The sequence below is a fragment of the Rattus norvegicus genome, chromosome 4, assembly GCF_021556685.1.
Source record: "Rattus norvegicus strain SHRSP/BbbUtx chromosome 4, alternate assembly SHRSP_T2T, whole genome shotgun sequence".
Taxonomy (NCBI): domain Eukaryota; kingdom Metazoa; phylum Chordata; class Mammalia; order Rodentia; family Muridae; genus Rattus; species Rattus norvegicus.
This window is the reverse complement of record NC_141537.1, coordinates 100,257,046-100,267,899: the sequence shown is the minus strand read 5'-3', so window position 1 is coordinate 100,267,899 and position 10,854 is coordinate 100,257,046. Positions and strand designations below refer to the sequence as shown.

Genomic DNA, 10,854 nt, shown 5'->3' with positions numbered 1-10,854 from the left:
CATGGGCACTGGAAAAAATTTCCTGAACAAAACACCAATGGCTTATGCTCTAAGGTCAAGAACCGACAAATGGGATCTCATAAAACTGCAAAACTGTTGTAAGGCAAAGGACACTGTGGTTAGGACAAAACGACAACAACAGATTGGGAAAAGATCTTTACCAATCCTACAACTGATAGACAGGGCTTATATCCAAAATATAGAAAGAACTCCAGAAGTTAGATCGCAGGGAGACAAACAACCCTATTTAAAAAAGGGGTTCAGAGCTAAACAAGGGATTCACAGCTGGGGAATGTCGTATGGCTGAGAAGCACCTAAAGAACTGTTCAACATCTTTAGTCATAAGGGAAATGCAAATAAAAAAAATCCTGAGATTCCACCTCACACTAGTCAGAATGGCTAAAATAAAAAACTCCAAGGAGAGCAGATGCTGGCAAGGATGTGGAGAAAGAGGAACACTCCTCCATTGTTGGTAGGATTGCAGACTTGTAAAACAATCCTGGAAATCAGTCTGGAGGTTTCTCAGAAAATTGAGCTTTGCACTACCTGAGGACCCAGCTATACCTCTCTTGGGCATATACCCAAAAGATGCCCCAACATATAACAACGAACCATGCTCCACTATGTTCATAGCACCCTTATTTATAACAGCCAGAAGCTGGAAACAACCCAGGTGCCCTTCAACAGAGAAATGGATACAGAAGATGTGGTACATCTACACAATGGAATTCTACTCCACTGTCAAAAACAATGACTTCATGAAATTCCTAGGCAAATGGATGCAACTGGAAAATATCATCCTGAGTGAGGTAACCCAGTCACAGAAAAACATACATGGTATGCACTCATTCATAAGCAGATATTAGTCCAAATCCTCGAATTACCCTAGATGCACAGAACATGTAAAACTCAAGAAGGATGACCAAAATGTGAATGCTTCACTCCTTCTTTAAAAGGTGAACAATACCCTAGGAGGGAATAGGGAGGCAAAATTTAGAACAGAGGGAAAAGGAACACCCATTCAGAGCCTGCCCCACATGTGGCCCATACATATACAGGCACCAAACTAGATAAGATGGATGAAGCAAAGAAGTGCAGGCTGATAGGAAATGGATGTAGATATCTCCTGAGAGACAGCCAGAATATAGCAAATACATAGGTGAATGACAGCAGCAAGCCATTGAACGGGACCACATTGAAGGAATCTTAGAAAGGACTGAAAGAGCTTGAAGGGGCTTGAGACCCCATATGAACAACAATGCCAACCAACCAGAGCTTCCAGGAACTAAGCCACTACCCAAAGACTATACATGGACTGACCCTGGGCTCCAACTGCATAGGTAGCAATGAATAACCTACTAAGGGCACCAGTGGAAGGGGAATCCCTTGGTTTGCCAAGACTGAACCCCCAGTGGACAGGATTGTTGAGGGGAGGGCAGTAATGTGAAGAGGATGAGGAGGGGAACACCCATATAGAAGGGGAGTGGCAGGTGTTTGGGGGATGTTTGCCTGGAAACTCAGGAAAGGTAATAACAATTGAAATGTAAATAAGAAATACCCAATTTAATAAAGATGGAGAAAAAAAAGAAAATACATGCTAAAAAAAAAACCCACACATGTTTGTTTAGATAGAAAGCATAAACATCCATTACTATAAATCAAATAGGGAAAGTATGCAAAACAATAGAACAGGATCTACTCATAATGCTTCATAAAGAAAAGGTTAGGAAAGCATGATGATTTTACATTAAGAGATAAAAAAATCAAAATGAGTATCTCTTAGTGTCTGTGATTATTCACAAGTGTTCTCAAGTCTTTCACAAGTGTTCACAAGTGTTTTTTCCAGTCTTTAATATACAATAGAAATGAACTGAGGCAGATTTTATGAAGAAAGAAAAGTGTCAGCTATTCTTTTTTTTATTTTTTAAAAGATTTTTATGTAGTATTCTGCCTGCACAAATGCCTGGTTACAAAATCTCATTAGAAATAGCCATGAGCCAACATTCTGGGAACTGAACTCAGGACCTCTGCAAGAACAGCCATCTCTGCAGCTCAAGGCAGTTATTCTTAAAGAAAATCAAGCAAGGTCTCGATGGTTCCTCGTGAACAGTTTAGCTTCAGTTTATAAGTTTGTTTTAAGATGTGGTAAAACTTTTAATAAAGCATATGAATTAATTTACAGCCTTAGTCATTATCACTCTTCATTAATTAAAACATAATTTATATGAAAAATATGCTCAGATAGTCCAACAAAGGAATATGTCATAAACTAAACAATAGCTGAACTTGCTTTATATTGAGAATGATAGTAATTTAGAAGACTGTGTCTTTTTGAACATCTAAGCCCTCATTTCTCTTAAAACCAGCTTGAGGTAGAGTCCTGGACAAAGAAAGGTTGCTAAAAAACATCAATACCAGTCATCCTTTTCATTGGGAGGTCTATATTTCTATTCTTCTGTGTATGACATGAGTGATTAAAAATTACAGAAATATTTCTAAACACACTTGAGTTCCAGATTAAACTTTTGAATGCTGATTTTCCCAGCCCTTTGTGAGCACAGTCATCTGATTTGATGAGAATATGTGGGTGTAGTCTCAGCAGAGCAGCTTCTAGAAAAACAGTAAGCACAAAATGGCTCCTACGTCCCTTATAAAGTCATCCTGAGCATAACTTTATTGTGGAAGAAATATGACTCAAACTGCTTAGTAGAATTTGCCTTGATGAGAAGAACGAATTAAGCAAGGGTTTGCAGATAGCCATGCCCAATACTCTGGTCAGAACTATGCAAAACATGGATGAAGAAAAACACACAAAAATTTCTTTCCTTATTGGCACAATATCTACAAATAAGTAGACACTCTCCTAGGTTGAGTTGGCATGAACTAAGTGAAAGACCACCTGAGTATATAAGCAAAGAACTTGCCTAGCCTTGCTATTTGCATATTTCATCTTCAGAAACCACAGATGGCTCAAAGTTGTTTTAAAAAGATGTACTTCTGATAAAAATGAGTGTGTAACCTGAGATCAAGATTAGAAAACACAATGAATTTTCAGGTGCAGGTTTTTAGCTTCCTACTTATCAGTGTCTCAGGTAAGATATCACACAGGGTATGAGTTCAGAATCCAAGTACCTTTCCCTGGAGAAGTCTGAGATGAAGATAAACTACTTTGGATTTTATTTCTTCTGATTACTGGGTGATATCAAGTTATTTTTGTACCTCTATGTCTATGAACTTCTCTCTCTTTTATCTTTTTTTTTTCTCCTGATCATAGTGTCCAGTGGGGCTATTGTTCTCAACCAGTCTCCATCATCCATCGTTGCGTCTCAAGGGGAAAAGGTCACCATCACCTGCCGTGCCAGCTCAAGTATAAGTTCCAATTACTTGCACTGGTACCAGCAGAAGCCAGGAGCCTTCCCTAAACTTGTGATTTACAGCACATCCTACCGGGCCTCTGGAGTCCCATCTCGCTTCAGTGGCAGTGGGTCAGGGACCTCTTACTCTTTCACAATCAGCAGAGTGGAGGCTGAAGATGTTGCTACTTACTACTGTCAGCAGGGGAGTAGTAACCCACCACACCGTGCTAGAGACTGGAACAAAAACTTTCATTTTCTCCCTAGGGCCCAGCTGCTTCTTATCTAGAGATGAATTATGGCAAAAGTTTTGATTAAAATGTAACAGCAACTTCCTAATTTTCTTTAATACATGTTTTGTTTCTTTTTAAGAGATAAATTGTTTTTTGTAGGTTAAATGATTCCTTTTTATTTTTTAAAGATTTATTTACTTATTTTATGTTTGTGAGTACACTGTCGTGCTGTCTTGAGACAAACCAGAAGAGGGCATCGGATTCCATTACAGATGGTTGTGAGCCACCATGTGGTTGCTGGGAATTGGACTCCGGACCTCTGGAAGAACAAACAGTCAGTGTTCTTAACTCTTGAGCCATCTCTCCAGCCCTTGTTTTAATGATTTTTATGTCTAAAATTTTAAGGCAGATCTATTAAATTATGTTAACTTTACCATTTTCCCTTGTTGATTTCATGAGGAAAAACTTTCCAATGAAAATATATCTGGAATATAACCTGCCTACTATGAGTTTTGATGAGATCAGGGTGGACAAATTGCTGTTATCTGTTTGTGTCTTTGTACATTTTAATCAACACCAGCAATGGTTACAAGTATCCCAGTGTTTTTTTTCCCAGTGAGGCTTTTTTACCCAGTGGTATGTGGGACTTTTCAGACTTGTCTGTTTACCTCAAGGTCTGAGTAAGGCAGTTTGGCTTCTATTACATTATTGTGTAATTTTTCTATGTTACTAGGATTCTTCAGTTTTTTTTTTTCATGGCTATGGTGGAATTGACATTATCTAGTGTCTTGTGTGGAATTGGGGTATGTCAGTACAAGTGAATCAGTAAGGGCATGTCAGCAAGCTATTTACAACATATGTATTTTTCAAGTAATTCTGACAACATTGTAACTAATAGACTTGCTGTCCTCAGGTCATATAGATCACACAGCGGAATGACAAATATTCCTGCCCCTGGCTGGTTTCTTCATAGAATTCATGTTATCAGAGAAAATATTTTTCAGAATGTTTCAAAATTTGGAGATATATATTTATTAGACGGAGCACATCCTAATTTTATTGGGAAATTTAATTTAATATTCCTAGCAACTATATTAAACTACCAGAGAGTTGATCTTCAGGATTTTAACTTCCTTTTAGATGACTGTGTTTAGAATCAGCATTCACTTTACTACAGATGAGAAGAGTTTAACTGTTTAAGTTTTTAAGTAAAATACTTTGTTAGATGCCTCATATAATCAAAATTAAGAAAATTCGCCAATTAGTATAATAAAAATTACTGTGAACTAACCTTTTACATGGGCATTGTGTAAGTCAGTTTAATACAAAGCCCTTACACAAGAAAATACATGATTACAGCAAAACAATATTTGTTTTTAGTAAACAAAAGGAGGAAGCTGATTATTATGTATTTACAAACTAGAGATTTCCTAAACTTTCAATTTCATGATACATAAAAGTGTCATGTAGATGATCATTGACAAGGGCATGTTAGACAGTTGACACCAGAAAAGGCCAGGCTCTGGGGATAAAGGGTTAAATCAAATTCTAATTATTTAACAGGTAGTTCTGCTACAGCAATGATGAAATCATGCTTGACCAGTACATTTAAATCCAGCATAAATATTCGGGCGTGAGTATATATGAGAGAATTTTGTTTACAACAAAAGGTTCTAAAAGCCAATGTTCAACCTGTACTGCTAGAGTACTACTGTGTTATACAGGACGAAACTTCTGTACATGTTAGCATGCTACTAATGTGTGAAAATGGGCTTAGAATAGTCCTCATCATGGGGTTCAACAACTTAAATCCTTAGTAACATGAAGCATTGAACTAGGTTAGATCCTAAAGCCATTGAGAATCTGAGAGATGAGTACCTCAAGGGTGTGTCTGATACTTCAATGCTTCTTTTACTTAGAGCCTTGGGTCCCATTGATCCTCATGATCCAAAGCTAAGCCGTCCAGTAAATGATACAATGCCAGAATAAATGTGAGAATAGCAATTGTGAAACAAAAGATAAGGAAAAAACACCCCATACCAACTCAATGCCTTAAATTTTGAGCCACCTAAAAGGAAACTTGAAATAACAACTGGGCCCTTGATTTCTTGCCTCAAACACTATGCTCTGACACTTCTTACAACATCACTTCTTTCTAATATTTACTATCAGTTTGCCTTTATTTAAATTTCCCCATTCCTTTATAAATTAAGTTAGTATGTTTTTATAGCAGACATTTAAAATTCTACAAAAAGTCTATCAGATATTGGTCTCTAATAACAAACTGGGTCTCGATTGTTCCAGCTAACTTGTGGAAACATTCCTCTTCACTTAAGAGTTACCTGAATAATGACCCTTGTATCTTCTATGGACTGTCACATGAGCAGGCAGAGCTGTGTTGTAAGCTGCACAGACCTCAACAAATCAGAGATATGACATGAATATATCACCAGCAATACAAGGGAGAAAGCTGAGTCATCACAATACACTCCTAATCCTGCTCCAAGAATGTGTGTACTATTTTCAATTTATTTATGTGAGGGGTGGTATTATATTCATTAGCGAATATGATTGAATTAATGGCTGAAGTGGAATTTCTGGTTGTGTCATGTGATGAATACTCCTATGATTTTTTTTTGTTGTTGTTGACACAGACTCCCATGATGTTTTGCTGATGCCAGATCTAAGAGAGGACATGTGATGTTCAGAGAGAGAATAAGAACTCGATAAACACTAAAGTAGTGCCTTCATAGGTAGCTGTGAAACTCTTCATTTGTCTTGTGTCTGTGCTGATTTTAACTTCATTGAGAGAGGCACGACAGAGAACACTTGCCATTTCATATCTCCTGGTTGATCCTATGGACTTGATTCGGGAGAAGCCTGCTGATTTCGGCTGGGTTGTGCCTACATTTCTGATTTGTGTTTGGTGACATTTTGAACTGTACTGTTGGCATTCTGACACTACTGAACTGAACTGCTGGTATTTTGACAAACAGAGATTGGAATCTCCCCTGGAAGATTGGAAGGCCACCACAAACTCTGGAATCCATACAATAGTTTGAAAGACCAGCCTGATTCAAATTCATGTGATAATGAATGAGGACAGCATCTGAAAGGCAATATAAAGAGATATTTCATGATCAAAAAGTTCATCAAATAATACAAGCTTCAAAATTTTGGTAAGAGTATTTGTTCTCACTTGATATGAGACAGTGACTTTGTCACAAGATTTGGAGTGCAGATATCACCACTGTCAGGATATGTTGCTAATCACTTAATAAAGATAATAATGCTACATTCATAGTATATGACATAGTCATGTAATGATAAGCAGTTCTTGTGGTTAAAGGCTTTAGTTTTGGGAGCACTCAATGACCATTAATGTTCCTAAGTTGTGGGAAATAGTAGCACAAGGCTTAAAAACAAAATATAGGCGTTCTCAACATAGTAAAGATATAACCATTTAGTCTCTTGCTAGGAATGATTAAAACAGTATCAAAAGATACTGGAACTGTGAGAGATATATTTTGAGAGTATGTAGTATTACTTGTGGTCCAGTTTCAATGTTTGGAAACACAGTTCTAGAAGTATAAAAATACACTTCTGAATTTATAAAAAATGGTACAAACAAAGTTGCTCTTTTATTTTAAGAAAATAAATTGTCTCAAACTCCAAAATACACTATATTAGGTCACAGAGATTTTTATAATTAAATATGAGGAATAGTTAGTAAATATTTCCTATATTTTCACTCTATGTGGTATTCTCTATTATTTACTCTTGTTAACAATTAAATATTATGTCAAATAGTGTTATGTCCCTTTTAAATTTATAAAATGGTCTCAACAATGCCTTTAGTAGTGCAGAATATTTATAGAAGAAATGTTTCTCTGCAGACAAATATATGTTGTCCTTGTCTGGCCTGAGAGTTTTGGGACAAAAGCCTGTAGTGAGTTACTGAATTAAGGAATCCTGAAGTTTTATCTAGATTTGTCCATTTTCTACTGATAGGCATGCATCAAATGTAAAATCCACTGCATTAAGAACTTACTAATTGGATGGTTCCGTAGTGTGCAAGAGTCTGTTGCAGGCAGGGCAGCTGATGATCATGAGGGCTTCCTCTCAGCAAACAAAGACTACAATGGGAATATAAACATGACACTGATCAGTGTTGCCTGGTAAACTGTTTTGTTCACATGCTTAATTTTGTTTTGATTTTTTGTATATCCAATCTCAGAACCCAAATAAAACATCCAAAGAACCCAGTATCCATGCTTTCTATTATAGTTTTCAAGTATATATTCACTAGTCAAGCCTTCACGCTGAGGAATTTTGATAAACCATAGTAAACGCCAAAAATGTTTGGAGAATCCCAAACTGAGCAAAAGGTAGAGCTCATTTAGCCCATGGGAATAAAAGTATCACCATATTCATATGAAGGCAGAATTCCTAGTGACACAGGTTGATAGGATCATGGTATTCTAGGTTCACCTCTTGTGTATTTACTGTTTTGTACTATATTAAACATAGCTAAGTCTGCTAAATCTTATTTTCTAATTCACTAAAAGGAGTCCTGATTAATTATAATTTTATATTAAAGAAATGACACTTCAGAACTCAAAACCCTTCACAAGGAGAACATAGAGTATTTTTATACCAATCTGAATTATTTTAGTGAGTTAATGACTTAATAATCTCTTCTTTGATATATATCCCCAAGTCCAGTATATTCGTATATATTATACCCAATACCCAATGTATATCTGAAATATATTATTAAAATTAGAACCCATGTACAATAGAACCTTTTTAATAACCTTAAACATTACTTCTACAATATTAAAAACCTGAAAAATGAAATTCATTCTCTGGAGGCACATGTGTGGACTGACCTGAGGCACCTAGGGTCACTATGCTTATACTCAGTTCAGAGATGAGTGAGCCTTACAGCTATATGTAATCCTAACTGGTTCCCAATGATTTGCATGCTCCCACTTCATATCTTTGGGGACTTGTTCATTGGGGACCATACCTTCACATCCTGAGTTATTGTCCTTGCAGTCAAGACTCAGCATGAACATGAGGGCCCCTTTTCAGTTACTTGGGTTTCTATTGCTCTGGTTTCAAGGTAAATACACTAAAATGGGATTTTCACTATTATACCACAATTTGTGTTGAATATGGGAGGGTTTGGCATTTGGGAGGGTTCCTCTCTTATCATACTTAATTATGTGGGTATTTATTATTTTTCTACTCGTAGGTGCCCTATGTGGCATCCAGATGACCCAGTCTCCATCCTCCCTGTCTGTCTCTCTGGGAGACAGAATCACCATCAGTTGCAGGGCAAGTGCGAGTATTAGCAATTATTTAAACTGGTATCAAAAGAATCCAGATGGAACTGTTCAACTCCTGATCTACTATACTTCGAATTTACACTCAGGAGTCCCATCAAGGTTCAGTGGCAGTGGGTCTGGGACAGATCATTTGCTCACCATCAACAGTCTGGAACCTGAAGATATTGTCACTTGTTACTGTCAACAATATAATAAGTTTCCTCCCACAGAGTTACAAGTTATAACATAAACCTCCATGAAAGCACAAGTGTGTGGCTTAGCTGCTCCTTATGTTCCTCATGGTGAGTTACCCACTGAAACTGTTTCTCAGATGTCACACTAATTTTAGCAAAGCTAATGGAAAAACATTTTTTTGTGGTAGAAGAGGCAAAGCAGTCCTCTCTGTGCTCTATCTTTTTCCCTCTTCAATTTCATCAATATAGATCACCAATGTCTTTTCTGCCTTAACAGAGGACACAGCTGTTTCCTTTGAGAAGTCTGAGTTTTTGGGACTCACACAGAAGAGTAGATGCTACTGTGCACATTCCGCACACATTATTTACATGGAGAAAGTTAGCTTCAAAATGAAGTATTTAAAAGGCAGATAAATATTACTGAGAAAAGGAGCAGTAGAGAGAACTCTTGGTTTTCTTACAAAAGCTAGATCACCTGTGTCAGAGAAAAGGAATGTTGCCAATCTGTAATCCTCTGTGGTACCTTAACATTCCAGCAGTGTTTTTAATAGCCAAGTAGTATTATATTGTGTGAAAGTACCTCATTTTGTGTATCCTTTCTCCAGTTGAGGAACATCACAAATCTTGTAGACAAATGGATAGAACTAGAAAATATCCTAAAAGAGATAACACATGTTCAAAAGGAGATACATAGTATACATCAGTGGTGATAAGTGGTTATTAGCCCAAAAGCTAAGAATATTCATGATAAAAATCACAGAACATATGAAGTTTAACGAGAAGGAAGACCAAATTGTGCATAATTCAATCTAACTTAGATGCAAGAGGCTCCCACAACATAATAGGAATGGCATTAGCCAAAATACCCAAAAGTGATGAGAAAAAGCCTGAAGAGACCACCTCTACTAGGTAGAAATGGCCCCCAGTGGAGGGCTGGGGCTAGCCACACATCATAAAACTTTTTTTTTTAATTTTTTCTCATCTTCATTAAATTGGGTATTTATTTTTTTATGTTTATTAACTTGAGTATTTCTTATTTACATTTCGATTGGTATTCCCTTCCCCTGTTTCTGGGCCAACATCCCCCTAACCCCTCCCACTCCCCTTCTATAAGGATGTGAGTGTGATGGTAGGGGAGGACTCTTTTAGAGGCAAAGGGGACAGGCGAATGTGTAAGTAGGTTTGAGGAGGGGGTAGACGGAATGGAGACAACATTGGAAATGTAAATAAATAAAATAATTAATAACAAATTTCAGCAGTGTGTTTTATGCTCTTGGCCACCTGCAGCACTTCATGTAGGATTCTTCTGGCTTCTAGGTTCACTGCTATGCTTAAAATAATTAAATAATATTAAATTATACTGCTATGACTTTCAATGTTCCACTACATGAAGTGGAATACAGATTAGTGTATATAAAATTAAAGGGAGTAAATTGTCTTGAAGATGGAAGTGGAAGTGTTGTAGTGTTTCAGAATTGTTTGATATTCTCTCTCTCTCTCTCTCTCTCTCTCTCTCTTTCTCTCTCTCTCTTTCTCTCTCTCTGTCTCTTCTGTCTTAGAAATCTAGTCTTTGTTACACAAACGACTAGAACCAAGGGTTGTTCCATGTGTACTCTTTGGTTGGTTGTTTAGTCCCTGGAAGCTCTGGAAGATCTGTTTGGTTGATACTGTTGTTCTTCCTATGGGGTTGGAAGCCCTGTCAGCTACATAAGTCCTTCCTCTTACTCCTCCATTGGGGGGT

General features: G+C 37.1%; 1 long non-coding RNA gene across 1 annotated transcript; it reads left to right on the top strand.

Annotated features, from left to right (window-relative positions):
- Positions 1–3,010: 3,010 nt before the first annotated feature.
- On the top strand, positions 3,011–3,478 carry LOC690359 (uncharacterized). The gene is made up of 2 exons (XR_015686662.1): positions 3,011–3,092; positions 3,275–3,478. It is a non-coding gene; the product is annotated as an uncharacterized LOC690359 (long non-coding RNA).
- The last annotated feature ends 7,376 nt before the right edge of the window (positions 3,479–10,854 follow it).